Source organism: Arvicola amphibius, chromosome 1, assembly GCF_903992535.2.
Source record: "Arvicola amphibius chromosome 1, mArvAmp1.2, whole genome shotgun sequence".
NCBI lineage: Eukaryota > Metazoa > Chordata > Mammalia > Rodentia > Cricetidae > Arvicola > Arvicola amphibius.
Window position 1 is genome coordinate 90293040 of NC_052047.1, and position 18536 is coordinate 90311575.

The following is an 18536-nucleotide window of genomic DNA, read 5'->3' on the forward strand; positions in this document are numbered from 1 at the left end:
CATTTCTCAAAAAGAAAACAAAGAATGAATGAAGCAACAGGCAAATGGAAAAATTGTTACTATTCCTAGAGACCATGGACATGCAATAAAATACAACTGAATCCAGTTAGAAAAACAATTACTATAAGTACAACAGGTAACAAGTAATGGAAAGGGAGTACAGAGAAGGTAACATTTATTGCTGGTGAGAAATTAAACCATGACAATTATTGTGGAAGACAATATGGAGCCTCCTCAAACACCTTAAAGAGAACTATTGTATGATCCAATGGCACATACAACCAATGAGGCTGAAGAAATGTCTGTACTTCCATTTTAATTAAAATATTATTGTAAAGGACCAAGATATCTAAACAAACTAACAACAGAGACATTCACACATATACAAGGTGCATATACACATATATAAAAACAGAATACTATTCAACCATGAAAAGATGAAATTCTATCATTTTTGGGAAGGTGGATTGCCTTAATAAAAATATGTTAAGTGAAATATGCCAGGCAAAGCATGACAAAAAGATGGCAGGATCCTATTCATATGTAGAACTACAAAAGTTGGTCATGTAGAAGCTGAGCAAATGGGGTGACTACCAGAGGTGAATGGGTGGAGAAGTGTTAAGGGCATGTTGGCCAAAGAATTCAGTATATCAATAGGTAGAAATAAGAGTTCAAGAGATATACTGTACAATATGTTGGTAGTAATTCATATATTTTAAAATGCTTACAGTAGATATATATCACAAAAATAAATATGTGACAGAATACACATTTATTTATTAGTTAGATTTACTCATTTCACTTGTGTATGTATTCCCAAACATCTTTGGAGACACTGTTTAGTATGCCATGTAAAATCCATTTTTAAATGTTTAATTTTCTATTATTGTATACATGTATGAATGGTCCATTTAATATCATGTGTGTATTATAAGCCATGGTACACATGCAGAGCACAGAGGAAAGCTTTTCAGAGCCCGTCTGTACTCCACCATGGGTTGTGGGGATAAAACAGGTCATCAGGCTTGCAGACGTATTTTACCTGGTGAGCTATCTCATTGGCTCCAAACCTTTATTTAAAAATATTGACTGGGTGGCTGGTATTGTTCTTGAAACTTACACCTCACAATGATCTTTTGTTAGTTGGATTTCTCTATGGCATACTCTCTGCTTTTGTGCACTGATCTAGCTCTTGAAAGGCAGAGCCAGGGTTCCTAGGGGAGGGCAAAGGCTGTCTTAATGTCTTTGGGCCTTGGGTACCACATTCAGAGCATATAACACAGACTGATGGGGATGATCTGGCTCACTCAGGCTTAGCACCAGCTCTGAACTCATGCAGTTCATTCTACTGCTAAGTACATAGCTACAGTGGCAGCAGATTCATGAAACAGCACTTATAAGGCCTTTTAAAACCTGACATTCTGTGAAGTCACTAAAGGATTTGTACAATTTTTTTCACTATTAACTTTGGAATAAATACTATGTTGGCCAAGCTATAAATGAAGCAGAATAAAGGAGTAGGGTCCCTCCTGCTGAAAATTTCCACCTTTGTGTTTGTATTCTATTGGCCCCTTTCTTGTCAGTCTGGGGATGTCATTCTTTTTAGTCTAATTTCGAATTCATCTTCTCTCTCTTTCTCTTTTTCTCCCCACAGACCTGAAATGGTATTCAAAAAACAGTCCATACTTAGCAATTTTGCTCAATTTAAATGCAGTCTAAAGTCCCATTTTTTTCTTTTTCAACAAATTATTGTTATGATTTAAGTAAAAATAAAGGCAATTCAAGATTTTTTCATGCTAAATTTTCCTATTTTAATACAGTGATGCTCAAATATAGTAACTAGGGATGGTTGGCTTAGCAGAACAAAACTAAGGACTTCATCTTTGGAGCACCAAATCAAATGCTGATTCCCATAAGAACATGAATGTATGTGTGTAAATTATAAGCCTAAAAGTCAGCTGAAGGAATATTTTCAATTTCAGCAAGTGTAGAACACACAACATACTTCTTCTCTGATAATACTAGCTTAGAGAGTCAGGAAAGAAGGTGTACTCTCCTTTATCATGTCGGTAACAGTTATCAGTTTCTCATCAGAAAGGTAGACGGGGCTCAAGTTTACAGTAAAGGATGCCCCAGACTGGTGACATGCCCAGGTAAATGTAAGCAATGCAGAAACATGAGTGCCGCATCGGATGTGAGGCTCGGAGTTGCCAACACTGAAGCTGGCATGATGCACAGACAGACAGTCAGATTAACCTTCCAGGTCATGTGACAAAGTTAAAGTGTTTTAGACAGAGCCACAGTCTGTAAGGGAATTCACTGTATTTTACAGACATATCGCTAATAATATGAGAATAATTTCATGGGGCAAATCTAGCTGAATGAAGTTTTAGTAAGGTGATTAACAAAAAAGCCCAAGTGAGGAATGATTGCTTGCTGCCTACCCTGGATAATAGCCCAAGAACGAAAAAGACTGGCGGTAATGATTTAAAGGGCAGGACCGCGGAGCCTTGATGTGGATTTGGATGTAACGAGGTTGGAAAGAATCTGTAATGGCTCTCTGCTTTCTGGCTGAGTACCAACTACGTGGTCATGTCCTTAACAGGATAAGAAATACCAAAGGAAGCAACAATATCTAACTCCACTCTCAGGTTTTTAAATCCAAGATCAAAGAGGTGATTAACAATACAAATCCCAGAACGTTTTCCTCACTGATACCCTCCAAAAAGAAGCTCTTTCCTGGTGTGTCAGATTAAAAAGAAAAAAAAAGGAGTTCGTAAAATATTTAACTTATAAATGCTGTTAGCTTCATGGAATGACAACTACATTATTGGTGATAAAATATGAGATTAAACTCTGCAATATTTTGGGGGGAAATAAAAATATTTGTTACTTATGATGAAGTTTTGAAACATAAAAATATAATTCCCAAGATAAATAAACAAACAAATAAATGCAAGTAATTACAGCAGGATACCTTTTTAAAATTAGAATCACAGAGATCAGACTCCAGGAAGAGGAGCACTGGTTTTGAAATCCTAGGGCAGCAAATACCCACTATCCCCAGAGCCAGAGTAACACCGACAAATCATCACAGTGAAGATCTACTCAGAAAGCAACAGGCAAACAGTAGGTTCGAAATGTGAACCACTGCATTCACGTACCTGCTGCTTCTGAGTCATGAGTTTGTGCTTAATTTTAGACTCTTACTAACCATACAACTCCTAGTGAGGAGCTGAATTTCTTTTTTGAGGGATGATGTATATAACTTGCCTTCTGATTGATTGATATCAAATAGAAAAAAACTTCTGATATTGCTTTATAGAGGGATATGTCTGAGTATCACTAGGTTTGGAGCTAATGCAGTAGAGGGAAGGGTAAGGTGGAAATTAGTACCACACATCAAAAGGCAAAGAACTAAACTGGCAGATGGAAACACTAGCAGAAGAAGTAACGCTCATTAGCATTGCATTTGGTTGCAGAGCACAGCCCATTAATAACTGTGTTAAAGTGCTCGGCAGGCCATTAAACCTAGTAGAACACACATGCAGCGTGAGAGCCCCTGTGACTAAGAGCTCTTTAGGATAAATACTTGTTGAGTTGAATACCTTTCTGGCTTTTGTATAAAAAAAAAAAAAAAAGAAAGAAATACCATAAGTTTCTTCATTGGCTTTCTGATACATAATGCTCCCCCACAAAATGGGAAAGCCAACATAAAGTCAGGGGATCAGCAGGAGGCAGTATAGTTGCTTGGCAGGCTGTCGTTCTGCTGGGCTCATCTACTGAAGTTCTTAAAGTATCAATATTCATTTTATGCTGAAAGGTTTATTAACACACACACACAAAAACAACAACAACGGAAAAAAAAAAAAAAAAAAAAAAAAACAAGAGCAGCCAAAATGACTTAGTGTGGCCTCCGCCTCTTTAATTACCAAGTGTTTCAGCTGGGAAAGTGAAACCTCTGGTTGGTGGTTTGGTGGAAGAAGCCTGAGCTCAGTCGCACACACTGAGAAGAACCCTGACTTCACAACCACTCACATGGAAGCCTGAGCTGACACTTACTCACACTGAGGAGCCTGAATTCACACCTACACACAGGGATTACTAGGAAGAAAATTGAGACATTGAATATATTTACCAGTGTGTTCTGCTTCCTAACAAAAAAAAAAACAAAAAAACAAAAAAAAACAAAACAGTTTATACTGGAAAAGATGTTTTAACTCACACTACTGTACTCCTTTACTACACCCAAAGGAACTTCCAGAGGCACCAGAGGATTCAAAAACAACTTTCCAGGTGAAGGCCACACAGTAAAGCCCCTGTACTCAGAGATCCTGGGAGAATAAAAAGGCTAGGTCTGTTTCTCTGTTGATCTTCACTACCTGCTTCTCTCACCCCTCCTTTAAATCGTAGGCTGCTACTGGGCTCACCCTCCTGGACTCCTTCTCACACCACTGACAAGTTCGCATTCAGGCCCATGACTTTACAATGGGTATTCACACGCACATGTATCATAGTGTTTCAGTTTTTTATCTCATTCAAACTTCACAGAGCTGCAGATGCAGATGTCTGTTTCTGTATCTGGCTTCTCCCTATTGAGAGCTAACACCTCCAACAGGACTTGATTCCTCCTGACATCCCTTACCTGTCCACCAGTTCTAAGAATAGCCCACCAGCTAAACTGTAAAATGCTTGAGGTTAAAGACCCTAGCATTCTTACTCAAGATTGCATACCCATTGCCTAAAAGAGTTTGCTGCATAAGATGCTCAAAACATTCAAGAGGTAAAGAATGGAATGGACAGCCCTTCCTGATATATAAACATTCCACTTCCTGATTGTTAAGGGTTGTTTGGGTATACTCACAAAAGTAAATGGAACCCGCTAATTTCCTACCATTTAATGACACTTGCTGAACTAATCCAATGCTCACATTTCCCATTCAAAACAGGAAGGTATACATGAGATTTTATGGGTAAAAGACAGCATTAACGATTGGAATAAAATCACTTCTTATCTCTCAATATAAATCTTAATCATAGGTAAAGGCACAAACTGAGGCTCTCTAGTTTAGAAATATGCTGGTTTTTTTCTTCTGATGTTTCTGTGAACTTGAAAGGATTGGAATGGCCAAATTCCTGAGGCTGTAACCTAAATAAGGGCAGCCTTTAACATATAAGCCAAGCTGCTGGAGACATTGATCTTTAAAATGTCTGGAAAAGGCTAAAGTGGAGGTTTAAGGATGTCAACGTTCAGGTTCTTTTATGAATTTGAAGTTTTAGAGTAGCATTCCCCTAGAAGACAGGTTAAGCCGCAGAAGTGGGTTTTCTAGGGTTAGTCAAAGCTGTCTTCTCTAAAAGAAGAAAGTACTGTTCTAATTCAAGGTAGAATGATCAGAAACTGCCTGGCTCTCAGCAAGCCGCTTGCTCTCGACAGGGGAAAGGCAAGCCCTATCAATTAGCTTCATGCAGCATCTGTGAAGGGTAATTAATAAATGTGATTGTGGAGCACTGTGAAAATACAAAGTGCCATGAAGAGGCCTTGTAATTGCCAGGTTGTCACTGGGTCACCAACTGAGCTTTGTGAACACAGTTATCTCATGTTTCTTTTTAAGCTTTATTTTGTTTTAATTGATGAGTGGTAATTGTATGTGTCACAGGCTACAACATGAATGCCACACTGTGTAATCTTTTAAAGCCCCTTCCATCCCCAGCTCTTCTGATGTCAATCCCTCTTAATGACAAGTGGGTGAGGGCTCTCGTCACATTCCCACTGCACACACAATGTGCTGCAGATGGTAGTTTTTTGTTCTCCCTAAAGTGTCCTGCACACTCTTGATGAATAGATACAGCATAAACGGCCAACCTGGCTTTTATCAGCACACATGATTAAAGATAATGGGAAAAGAGGATATCAATACAAAGGACTTGAAAAATAAAGAATTCACTTAATTTCTACCAAAGTCTGCAAGCATCTCGTTCTTCTATAAAGCTCTCTCACCTAAGGGAAAATGAGAGATTGATTTCAGATCTCCCCTCCTTAGCCAGAAATAGCTTTTCTCATTCATTGGTAAACACAAAACTAAAATTTCACTTGTCTTTATAGGACTATATAGAAACTCATTTATTTTTTCTTTTCAAAGCTGCCACACATGTGATATCTATTTTAAAGATAAGCCTCCCTGCCATGTTATTTCCTTAGAATTCTCTCAAAGGCATGCAAGAACAGCCAGGGCACAAAATTAATATAACCAATCACTCACTAAAATGCAGCTACAATTGCTATAGATAAGAGTCTGAAAATTTTCCTACTCAACTGGAGCACAAGCCAAATCCAAGCATCTCAGTCTTGAAACATTTTCCTCCTGAAGACGACCTATCATAGACAAGGCTTTGCTGGTGTTCAACAACTCCCCCGTGTAATCACAGCAGAGCTCAAATCCAAAAACTGGTAACTTAGAGTAGATTTTTGGACAACAAAACAAATAATTTGAACTAAATAAAGATCACTAACTGAAAATTATATGCATAATGAAGTATGTTTATTATTATCTAAATTTTCATCTCTGCATAGATACCAACTTTTCTTTTAAAAACAAGATGAAGATGTAAGAGATCATTCAAAGCAACTGGTGAAAACTTACCTTAGCTTTGAAATCATCTGGCAGAGTCAGCAAACTACTGCCAAACTTAAATGCAGTAAAATTTTGCTTAAAAATAAATGAACAAAAATTCCAACATACTTATTATTTTGATATTCTCTGTGACTGTATTCATTATTTTTTTGCTTTGATGGCATGCATAAAAATGCAACATATTTTTATGATAACAAATTTGAAAATATTTACTGACTGAACCTTTAGATGTTTTCCTACTTCTATAGATAAAGAAGAAGCCAGGCAATGGTGGTGCACATCCTTAATTCCAGCACTCGGGAGGCAGAGTCAGGTGGATCTCAATGAGTTCAGGACCAGCCTGGTCTACAGAGTGAGTTCCAGGACAGCCAGAGGTGTTACACAGAGAAACCCTGTCTCAAATAACAAGAAAAGAAGGAAGAAGGAAGATGGAAGAAAGAGAAGAAGGGGAAGAGGAAGAGGAGGAGGAGGAGAAGGAGGAGGAGGAGGAGGAGGAGAAGGAGGAGGAGGAGGAGGAAATTGGTATAGTGGGAAGTTTCTGGAAATAGGATTTTAAAGAGAAACTGACTAATTCAGGAGATGAAGAATAAGACAAATGTTCTGCCTCAGGGAACAATTTATTTGAGGGTGATAAATTTTCTTTATTCTTCTAAAATAAGACCAATCAATATCAGACTAATTGTGAGAATATCAAAATTTCACAGCAAATATCAAAATAGGTAGTCCAGATACTAGGCCTGGGATTCCTGCTGAACTCCCAGCTTCCCAACGGCAGCACCATGGCACTTTTACTTCAGATGGTGCTGGTAGTATTGCTGTGTAGCTACCTAGGATACCTTGCTTTTCAGGAGAAACAAGACATGTGCCATATAAAAAACAAGCGTGCGCAAGTGGGAAGAACATTAATCTGGTACTATCAGAAATTCTGGATGTGTGATATGTTTCTTCCTATTAGTAGACACTCTTTCATATGCAAAATGGAGATAATCATGGAAGCCAAAGCCAGAATTTAAATCATCATCAAGAAGGACTCAAAACTGGGACCACAGTGGTTAGGGCTTGAGATCAAACTCAGAAGAGAATGGGTATCCCTACTGTCCATCCTGTGTACCAACTGCAAACAAAGGCAAATCTAGCTTGAATAATTGCAGATTCTTAAAAGAATTATATACGATATAGAAAACTCTCCTGACAGGAACATCTATCTCATGATGAAAGATACAGGAACTGCGCACCATCCTTTAGATGGTCGAGAATCTCTCTCCTAACCCTAAAATTTGTGATTTTGAACACAGACTTAACACATACTAGAACCACTGATTGAAAACTGCAAAACAAAAATACATCCAAAAGAAAAAAGTCTGCCAGACATAGCAATAAGGTATTAAAATAATGTAACAATACAGAACATTTCAAAATAAATAAGGTCTTCTGAATTGATAAGGATAGATCAATATATAGCTATGAATATTCAACCTGAACTAATTACCTAAGTGGAAAGATGTCTTACTATACTCCCCTGCCTCAGTCTGATGAACTTTGTCGGTATCAACAACCTGAGCAAGATCTATGTTTAAGAAGCAATACTTGAAGGCAGTAGTCTTACCATGCCTTTTTATCTAACTTTGCCACATCCAAAGCTCTAAAAGATGAGCATCCTCAGCTTCCCTAACCAAGAAAATTCTTTGCAGAGAGAGCCAACTCCCATGAGGCCACATGAGCGACACTCTTCACCAGTGACCATTAGAGACCCTTTCAATTGCTAAGAAACCTCAGCTGGCACTTACTGACAAAATTTTGAACCTAAGCTTCACAATCTAAAGATCATATATTACAATATGATTGGGTAAGGAAAAAAGAGTAGAAAGCAAATGGGGCTTCCCTAAAGAAAAATACCACACCTTTTAAGCACAGAGTTGTCAAATACCTCTTTGTTTAAACCCTTTTGTTAAAGATACCATTGGAGTCCTAGATGAACCTTCTATCCACTTTTGGCAGTCAGTCCTGGTGAAGCATCCCAAATGAGAAGAACTCATCCCACCCCCCACCCTACTCCCCCACACAACACACAAGTTAACTGTGAACAAATTTACTGGACTCCATTTCTGCAGTTATAGATATTAAACATCCTTGATTAATAAATTAATGTTTAATTAAAAATCATTTTTTTCTCTTCAACATGAAGACACACCTAGCATGGGTTCAGAAACAGTTGATATATTTTGGCTATCGCAAAGCCTTCTTTCTCAGAGCCAGTGAATATGCCAGTCCAAAATGGCTCCCATCTGCTTTTAAATTTATTAGTTATTTGTTATCTGTCAAAAACTAGAACTCTTGTTTTTAGCATTATGTGTGGCAAATAAGAGGCATCAGGGATTTTGAATAGGTCAAACTGATTGCTTTATTTGCGGCCTTACATTTAATTCATATATATATTTGATATATATATATATATATATTTGATAAATGGCATATTTTCAGTTAAATATTTTCACTGAGAATAATAAGTACATAAATAGAACTAACAAAGATAATTAGACTCTAAGTTTCAGGAAATTATGATAAAGTTAGCTATTTTATTTTTGTGATTTATTTTTTCCCTTTTAAAAAATAATAAGTGTAAAGCTGTCCCTATGCTACTAAGTTCTAAGTAGAAGGAATTTTGCTTTGTTTTGTTAAAATATGGATATGGTTTTATTCACAAGGGCTTCAGTGATCAGATCTCACCATAAGGCAACAGCAATAAAATTTCTCTAATTACTACCTACTATGTTGAGATAATTTAAATTTAAAATGTGCCAAAAGTCTGAGACAGGGTTTCATTATTTGAAGGTCTTGACTCAGGACTTCTAAAATCATCACTAACTGAAATGAGTCAATTAGCATGAGAGCCTCTGACGTTTGGAGGAATGGAGTTCCCACAGAAGGAATCAGACAGGGTCGCATGCATGAATCAAAGTTAATATCGTACACTTGGCTGGTAATTACTCCTTCCCACATACATTGCCTGGAACCTGGGGTGAAGAGAGAACTGATGGACCTGTGGCCTGTCCTAAGGGGTTTCTTCAGCTCAGAGATGGTTGGAGCACTGGAGAGCGCTGCAGAGATGGTTCCTTGGGGCAAACAGGAAAAGTCAACATCAGGTTCTGGGCAGAGTTTTGAAAACCTGAATACTTGACAGGGGAACAGCCTACAAACCAGCTCACAGACAGCCAGTGGAGGGTGCTTTCACCGTCTGGACCACTGTTTGGTCTGGAATAGCCTGGGAAACAGTTATGCAGCACTTACAAATGTGGGAGTTGCTTCCCAAGTTATCCTACTGCTATCAGTGTAGAAATACTTCATCGAATCTCTAAAGTGAATGCTCCTGTTTCTGTCTCCTTCTTGGTGTGGGTACACAACCTACGGAGAGGTCCCATCCACTGCTACTGGATGATATTTCTGATGCTTGCATCTATGGCATGAATCCAATAAATTATAACGCTTTTGAGAAATGTTTTCTCCATCTGGACTTTCTTCTTTATGAATGTCACAATTCAGCTGACTTTGATTTATGTGCATTTCTATTCTGTTTCTCTGCTCATGCTGGCAGCACCGCAAAAAATAAAATAAACTAAATGTATGATATCCAGTGTCTTTGACATCTTTTTTTCCACGGTGATTTGTCTTATCTGACAACTGAATGCTGAAAATTTATAGTACATTTTAAAATAAATATTACCTATTGTTGGACTATGAAGTAGGAGGATATATAGCTAGTCTTATATTTCTTCTGCTTGCATTCTCTTTTGTCATAATTTGCTAAATTCCCTCTATCAAATATCACATCTTTCTATGCCATGCAAAATTGCAAGTATTTTATATGTATAAGAGATGATGTCTTAAATTGAGGTGATATTTATCATTTTTGTTTGTTTTTATTTTGCAAGCTTTATTTTTATTTCTGTCTATCTATTTGCTGTCTGTCTCTCTCTCTCTTTCCCTCCCTCCCTTCTTCCCTCCCTCCCTCCCTCCCTCTCTCTCTCTCTCTCTCTCTCTCTCTCTCTCTCTCTCTCTCTCTCTCTCTCTCTCTCTCTTTCTCTCTCTCTCTCTCTCTGTGTGTGTGTGTGTATGCACATATGCGTGCGTGTGTGTTTGTGTGTTCTGGGTATATATGCAAGTGTCTGTGCAGCAACTCACAAAATAGAAGAAGGCATTCAACTCTTTGAAGCTGCAATTATGGACAGTTGAAAACTACCTGGAGTGGGTACTGAGAATTGAAATGGGGTTTTCTGGAAGAGTAGCAAGTATTCTTAACCACTGAGGCATCTCTCCAGCCCTTATACCTACTTTTAAGGGATCTTCTTCTCAAACAGCAATACCTAATGAATAGCACTTCATTTAAAAAATATAAGCATAATAACATTTTTGGATTCTGCTTAAAGGTTGTGTTTACAAACTACTTTTAGGAAACAGCTCAGTGTCTCTGATAATACTTGGCAATAGTGCATGTCATAAACGCTCTCTCGTTTCTTGGCCAGGGCCTGCTCTGATATCCCGCCTGCTCTCAATGCAGGCAGCTCCTCACCAGTGCGTAGCCCCAACCCATTTAAAAGTCATCGTTAATCTCTAGTTTTAAAGACTTTTCTTTCATTCTAGGGCTTGATTACTTTATAACTTCCAATGGTGTTTATTATAGCTATTTCACTGGTACACACAGAACCAGGCTTTTCAGTATACAGGCCCAGGATATACAGAACTGGAAGAAACCATACTTAGAAGTGAAAAAATGATGGAAATCAGACATTTGTGCCTAACCAGAGAATCCACAACCATTCTTCTAAATTGTTTTATTTTTAAATATGCATATTATTAAGCAAAACTAGGGTCTTGGTGTTCATTATGTAAAATTTCATGTAAAAATTAAAAGCAGAGAAGTTTATATTTGAGGAACATGTGCATCACTCAAAATATATGCAGATTAACACAGTTCAGTATATGAACCCACTACATTGGGTATTTAATGTGACTTATACCTCTAACAAACATACATACCTATGCTGATGTTATTTAAATAGTTTTGGTAGATGCCTGGTGAAATTCTATTAACTTTAGAACCAATTAGGTTACATAACCTAGAGTGATAGAAAGACATATTTATAAATAAAATCTCAAAGAAAATCATTAAAGTTTTAAGGGACTTTAATATCAAAATAAAAGTGACTCACACTCACATTTGTTTTGGTATATATTATGTTTTAACTCCCTTGGATAGAGTCATAAAATTACAGAGCTTGACAGAACCTTCTGTGTTGCCTATGATGATCCTTTTGTACAGATAAGGAATATAGGGCTTGGGAATTTTTTTAGGAGTGTCCCCCAGGTCTACAAGTTACGTAATGGCAATCATAATCTCAGACCAAGTTCTCATAGACCCCTGTCCAGTGTTGTTTCCAGCATGTCACAGTGCCTTTAATCATTAGATTACTGTGAATCCAAAGTCATCAGTTAAGGCTTCTTAAATACGACTTCCGCATGCAATAGCAGTTTTTAAGTATAATTTAGGAATTCTCAAATCACTTAAAAATTTATATACTTTAATAACTTTATATCGATAAAGAACATAATTTGCCTATATTACATTTTTGTGCATGATATAGTTAAGTTTAGGTGATAAAGATATTGACTATTTGGATTCATGTTTGTCTGTCTTATATGGAAAACACATGTAGGTGATTACCAATTATTTATTGGCAACAACATTAATTTTCAGTAGGTTATATTTTGTGAGCTATGTTTATTTTTCTTCAAACTACAGGGAGGAATAGGATGGGAACACAAGATTTCATGAAAATGGCTTGAATCCCATTATAGGAAATAGAATCAGAGAGAGGAAGCCATTCTGATGGAGACACCTCTACCTAGTCACAGAGGAAGTAACCTATGTCTGGAAATGAAGATCCAGGGAGCCTGAGCCCAGTCCGGAGTCACAGCCCATTAGTCCGAGTCTCTAGTAAGCCAATGTTTCTTAACATTGTTTTGATATCCGGATCCCAGTGATATTTACACTGAAGTAAAATAATTCTAAAAACAAACATAAACTATGTTCTCCACTTTCAAGTCAAGAGCTAGCTACCTAATCCTGTTAGAGCAGACTGATTTATATTTGTCTTTGGTTTTTCTTTGGGCTTCTTGGAGGAGTGAAGATAAGAGGAAGAAGCCACACTTCCGGTACAGAACAGCACCAGTCTCTCATGACTCCATCTCCTACTGTCTCGTCTTGGCTACTCTTGCTTATCAAATATCTGCAATTCTAGCTGTTGTGTCTACACAGAAATATCACGCTCAATAAGTCATAATTTTTGCTGAATTCATCCAAAAATATCTATGACAAATCTAAAAATTTAAAAATTTGAACATGCCCTATTGATATAATTGTTAATGTCCCATTGTTTGTTTCAAGATATTAAGGATGAATTATTGATGTCATAGCCCCCATAACTTAACACATGGCGAATACAATGATTTTATAAATAAGTGTAGTGAACAGCATAACCATGTGCTTAATACACATATCTATTTCAACTACAATCCCCCATTAGGATGATAACATGTGGTTATGGATCAGATTCCTAAGCAAGACCTTTTTAGAATGAGACGATCTCATTGCAATGCAATATTGTTTGGAATTTGGAACACTCTTATGTTATCTTGAGCTTTTTTTCCCCCTATAAATTTTACTCATTGATATTTTCCCTGGGAATCATTAGTTTAAATATCCATTCAGAGAGGTTTCTTAGCATGAAATTCCCCAACTTAACAGTTTTCTCTCTGTATCTACATATGCCTCCATTCCAACGTCCCCACCCTGGTGGAGTTCTCATTTGTCTTTTGAGGTTCTTCTACTAAACTTTATGCAGACTTTTCCTTTTTGTTAATTATATGAATTATCTACCTCTCCTCAATATGACTGCAAAAGTAGTCAATCTTTAATGGATTAACTAACTTCCCTATCTGTAATATCTAGCTTCTATTGTGTCATATGACATACTGGGATGGCTATGCATGAGAAAAAAAAAGAATTCTGCACCCATTACTCTGCAAGATGCCAGAGTAGAAACTTCCATGCAAACAGTAACTAAAGAACATCATCACTTGCTCTAAGTATACCAGAAAGGCTTACACTGTGACGTGTGCGCGTGCGCGTGCGTGTGCGTGTGCGTGCGTGTGCGTGTGTGTATGTGATTGTTACTAATCCACCAAGAGTAATTTCTACTCAAAAAGAAGCCTGTACTTACAGCCCTACAAGATTCAAAAAACATTGACAAATCATATAGTCAGAAAATGTGACAAGGAAAAAGACAATATATAATAATCTCCACTACAGAAAAGAGAAAGAGACAAGGTCCCCATTTGTCAGAGTCCTGCCACCTCTGCCTGGTCACGGGGCTACTGCTTGTACACATCCAGGAGAGATGCAGGAGCAGTTCTGAGATCCGCAGTTGGACTGTGTTGCCATGGAACTAAGAGGTACAATTGCCTTCGCTCCTGTGTACCCTTCCTAGCACTTCTGGCAATAGTGACAGTTCTTTTCTTTTGTTCCAAAACAGCCCTGATTCATTCTCAGGGCTCTGAAAGACAGCATTGTGAGACCACATTGTGACCAAATTACACGAGAGGGCAAGTTTTCATTGCCAGTCCTAAAATTAGATACTTCAGCACAACAGAAATAGCCATGTTTGCTGAAAGGGCACTTCTTGGTGGAGATCCCAGAGCTTTGTCTGCCAGGCAGGTCTGCTGCAACACAGCCCAGAAATGGGCAAGGACACCAGGCAATACTGGGTGCTTGTACTGGACCCCGCTCTCAAGAGGTGGGCAGGTACATGGAAGGGCCTGGGTGGCACAGAGCACACAGAGTGCTTGCCAAGCAGATGCTGCTGCCAGAGCTTTTGATCAAAGGGAACAGATTTCCCAATAGGGCTTGGAACAAATGCACTCCATTGGCTTTGGACCTACCATAAACTGTTTGTTTCAGTTTTACCACTCACTGTGATGAGAAATTTAGTCAATACGGAATAGGGAAGGATAATTCTTCCAGAAAAATGATAGTTTACTTCAGGGGTATATATGAATAGCAATGAAAGCCCTCAAAGGGCAGCACCACAATTTACATTAAGGTCATCAGCTAAGTACATCAGCCAATTAAAGATACCTAGTTGAAGAGACTTCTTCACTACAGACCAGCACAGAAACTGTGAAATTAATAAATTCCCATGACCATCAAGACAGCAATGATGGAATAAGCAGATTGAAACGAGGCTGGGATTTGGGGCTAGCTAATTAATTTCAAGTTGAGCATCACCACTGTGACTCTCTGCTCACTGAGCCACTTCAGCCCCATGAACAGAAAGTCTCTCTAGTCACACTGTTATGAGTGAATTTTCTATGTAGACTTGTGATTACATAATTCAACTTTATGATTCTAAACTATCTTGGACATGCTCCAAGAAGAAACACTACTGTGAAACACGGGGTTTCTTATATTTGTGGTGGGTGCTGTTGCTTTCACAAAAACAACATTTTTCTTAAGACAAGAACAAATGAGACAATAAGAATAGATAAACAAAAATGATAGATTTAGTAGCTTTATTATATGGACTTGTATTAATCGTATGAACTGATTATCAGGTCAACCTACATCTACCTTGGCCTGAGTCCTTCTTAACTATCTGTCTGTCCAGGGAAAAATCCTAATCTTTATGAACTTAATATTCTACTCTTAAAATGTGAGTTATAGTAAAGGATATGTAAGTTTCTGTCCAATTCTGAGAATCAATGGCCCTATATCCAGAAAAAAATCTTGCATTTATATATGAGTTTATAGCAAAACAGATGTGATACTTTTCATTTTGACATAAAATTCCTTAAACAACTATAATTTCATACCACACTGGGTCTGTTATTTATAAATGCCATATATGCTATATGTATGATTCTACCTTTTTTGATTAGGCCAATAAAATGGCATAGATATCAGCTACATTTTTTAAATACCATGTAATTTTCATTGATGGTTCATATCATATCCAATACACATGTAGGGAACTGAGAGGTTAGTTTAAACAGCTTTAGCATTACATGGATTGCTAGAGTGATACACAGTCCTTTGAGATATTTTAATGTGTGCTTAATAAACTGTTCACATTAGTGCTCAAGAACAGTTTGGGTACTCTTTGCTGTTAGGATACTGGCCTTTAAAAGGGCTTTTTTAAAAAATAAAGTACCTAGCAACAGTATTCCATTTTCTAAGTATAGTAAAATGATTGTTCCTTCAGATGTCATTGAAAAGTGCCAATAAACATGATTTAAAGTTCAGTTCCATAATCCTGGCACTCTTATGACCGTTGGGTTGCAAGAAACTCTACCTTCCCTGGACACCTTGTTGCAGAGCAGATGTCAGGCTCCCACCCCACTTCCTGTGGGAAACTCTCTACCACCAGTTATAACCAACTCCATTATGTCTAGCATCTTGCAACTGTTCTTTACAGTCAGCCCTTCATTGTGGGACCTGATTAACTTTGCTTAGCTAAAGGATATGGACTCCAGTCTTTATTTATACTTTACCACCCAAATTGTCAAAGACAGAGCCTTGTTTCTATCAACCTTTTACAGTTGTGATTTTGTGAGTTACAAACTGTTGTATATAGAGAAGAAGTGGGTGTTTTAAGAGGAGTTTTCTTCTTCTCTAATTGCCAAACATAATTAGGCTAAACTCTGAACAATCAGAAATGAACCTGGCTATAGCCTCAAAGGAACCTGACATACTTAAGAATCCAATTAGTCACTACATTCTTATTTCCATTAATCCAAAGACAAATGGGCACTCTTTAATAAATTTAGGAATAAAAGATACCTTCTAATCAAGGCACAGTGAGAAAGCTCTTATAATTGAAAATCAAGTGTTTGAATAGCAAAACTAATTTATGCAGGAATGTCAGCATGTAGCACTGGATTGACCTTGCACATCAGCCAACATCAGGAAAGTACAGAGAGACTCTGTGGGGAAGGGTCTCCAGACACTATTTGCAACCGTACCCAAAATCTAAAAGCAAGCTATGCAAGCCTTTGTGCCATCTAGCCTAAGTCTCAGTCTTCTCATTGAACACCTTTACAGAATTTCACTTCTCTGGGATCAACTTACAGTGCTCCATATTAGGCTCTCGTGTGTGTGTGTGTGTGTGTGCGTGCACATGCATGTGTATGTGTGTGCATGAACTTGTACTTACAGGGTCAGCTAAACCAGCAGTTCTGTCATGTAACCACCTTAGCTATTAGTGAAAGAGATACTGAAAAGTTAAAAACTTAAAATATTGTTTGTAAACTAAGACCCGTTATAGTCTTGGCATACCTTTCAAATAATGTATTTTGTTTTAAGCTGATATGCAAATATGCTTAGTTAAATATGCAAAACTGTTTGCCATGTTTAATTAATATCTAGAATTTGATGTGGTATGGTTTTTCTATTATGTTATATATAATAAATACATTGCTTATATCAATATCATAGGTTCAATGAAACATGGTCTTCCTGCTCATTTTTTTAGGGGAAAAACAAGACAAAGACTTTTCTTGAGAGCAAAATCCCTATGTGTTTAAAAGCATATAATTGGACACTTTATCCAATACTTTAATATGAGGGATTATGTAATATTTCCTCAGTTTAATATGCAGCCCTATGTATTTAAGTATTCATATACTTCAGAACTACCCAAGGAAGCATCTGTTTTCCTTCAGGAGTTTTATATTTATTTTTACAGGTGTAAAACATTTTATTACATTTACTGTTTATTGCACATGTATGTGGACACATGCCACACTATGTGTGGAGTTTACAGGACAATCACCATAAGTTGGTTCTCTCCTCCCACCTGTGAGAACCTAGGGATGAAACTCAGGCCCTGGGGCACAGCAGCATGTAACTTTACCTATAATATCACCTCCACCAGCCTTACATTTTAAAAAATCGCTTTCTCATCAGTTGGACTTCTCAAACAAGATGGCACATGATTGACATTTTAATGTATGAGATGAGATCCAATCACTAATAAAGGAAATACAAGTATTTTGTTTTACATTCATTTTTCCTATTTTCTTTCAAATTTATAGTTCCCTAAGATATAACAAGCATAAGTTGTGTTTTTCTTTTTTATTTTTCTTTATAATGGGGGGGGGGGAGTTCAATATTTTCAGTCAAGGATGCTAGTGTAGTCATACTATAAATTCAACATAAAAGGAAATATTTTGGGGAAAAACAGAATAGTAAGGAAGAACATAAAAGAAAAATGTATCAATATCTTATTTTGCAACACAAACTGTCCTTTCTGGTATGATGAACTTGAGCACAGGAGAAGTTTGAGAATAAAGAGAAGATTCACTTCATTAATTCCATGATTTCTAGAAATCAGTTGGCCAATGAATGAGACAGAAAAGCATTCTCAGGTGCAGGACATAACAGCCCAAATCATCACAACTGAACAAAATGTTTTAAAAGCAACTCCAAATTATTAGACCTCAAATGGTTCTCCCAAGCATGTCTGCCCTCAAGCTTAAATATCTTGTCTTTGAATAGAATGTGTTTATCTGTCTTATTTAAAATATCACTTACTGAGGGGCAATTTTCCCTTAGTCACGTACAAATGGTCATAAAGGTAGAAGGAATTCAGGGGATCTGTTTCTTGGAAACCTTTATAAGATATTTAAAAGCATCACTGCCTTCTTGACAGAGAGGGAGCTACCCTACAACCTGTGGATTTGTTGAGTTTCTCAAGAAAATCTTTTCTGAAAACCACCACCTCACAAAACCAGCCTCGTTCTTACCAATTTAACAGCTACAGAAACAATTTTGCGAGTGAAATATGTGACAAG

The 18536-nt window shown here is 37.3% G+C and overlaps 1 protein-coding gene across 5 annotated transcripts in view; it reads right to left on the minus strand.

The window, feature by feature from the left end:
- The window catches only part of Ccdc85a (coiled-coil domain containing 85A), a 184081-nt gene that overhangs the window by 19927 nt on the left and 145618 nt on the right, over positions 1-18536 (minus strand). The gene's annotated exons all lie outside the window — the stretch shown is intronic.